This window comes from Galeopterus variegatus, unplaced genomic scaffold (genome assembly GCF_000696425.1).
Source record: "Galeopterus variegatus unplaced genomic scaffold, G_variegatus-3.0.2 Scaffold7326, whole genome shotgun sequence".
Taxonomy (NCBI): Eukaryota; Metazoa; Chordata; class Mammalia; order Dermoptera; family Cynocephalidae; genus Galeopterus; species Galeopterus variegatus.
This window is the reverse complement of record NW_007733437.1, coordinates 43,021-44,208: the sequence shown is the minus strand read 5'-3', so window position 1 is coordinate 44,208 and position 1,188 is coordinate 43,021.

Genomic DNA, 1,188 nt, shown 5'->3' with positions numbered 1-1,188 from the left:
TGAGTTTTGAGATTGAGAGCCTTCCTGTGGTTTGAAATTTATGTCTGACCTGCTGGATTTTGGACATGTTTAGGACCTGTTACCCATTTCTTTTTGCCTGTGTCTCCCTTTTTGAGCAGAAATACACACCCTATTTGTCCCACCATTGTATCTTGGCAGTATATTACCTGTTTTGATTTCACAGATGGGACTGTGAACTTTGGACTTTTGAGTTGAAACAGGTTAAGACGTTGTGGATATAAGGTCAGAGGTGAAATGCTGTGGATTGAATGTCTCCCACCAAAACTCATCGAAGCTTAAATTGTGTTCCCCAAAGTTCTAGGTATTGGAAACTTGGCTTCCACTGTAACCGTGTTGAGAGGCTGGGAAATGCTATTGTGAAGATTGAAATGTGGGCCATTGGGGAGGTGATTGGATTGTAAGGACCGTGCCCTAGTTCATGGGCATGATTCTGAGGGCTTTAAAAGGAGAGCTCATGAGACTCTCTCTCTTATTCTGCTCTGCCATTCTCACCATGTGAGACCCTGTGTCACCAAAGTCACCACCAAAGAAAGTCCTCACCATTAGTGTTCCCTGGACTTTACCAATTACTCATTTCCGGAAATTTTGTTATAAGCAAGAGAAACTGACTAATACACATGCCATATACAAGAACCAACTAAAAATAGATGAAAGATTAAAACATGAGATCAGAAACTATAATACTCCCAGAAGAAAACATAAGGTAAAGCTCTATGATATTGGTCTGGCAATGATTTTTTGGACATGACACCAAAAACATAGGCAACCAAAGCAAAAGCAAAGAAGTGGGACTGCATCAAACTGAAAGTTTCTGCACAGTAAAGGGAAAAACAAAATGAATAGGNAGCAGAAAAGCCTTAACCTAAAATCAGAATTTACAATTCAAAAGAAAACATAAGGCAAAAAAATTGGAAAACTTTCAGCCTGGCCACAAAAGCAAGGGTGTAGCACAGTGACCCTTTGCTAGGGAGATTAGTACAGAAAAAAGAGGTTATGAAGAGAAGGGAAAAAAGACCTCAAGGCATTTCAGAGGCTTCTTCTTCTATTACTCGCCCAGAGACCTAGGGAGACAGAATGGTCTCAGGGAACAGGGCTGAGGCACTCTTCATGGGCTCGCTGCCCAGGGCCACCTCAGGAAGCTGCTTCTAGCACCAGCTCCCCTGCTTT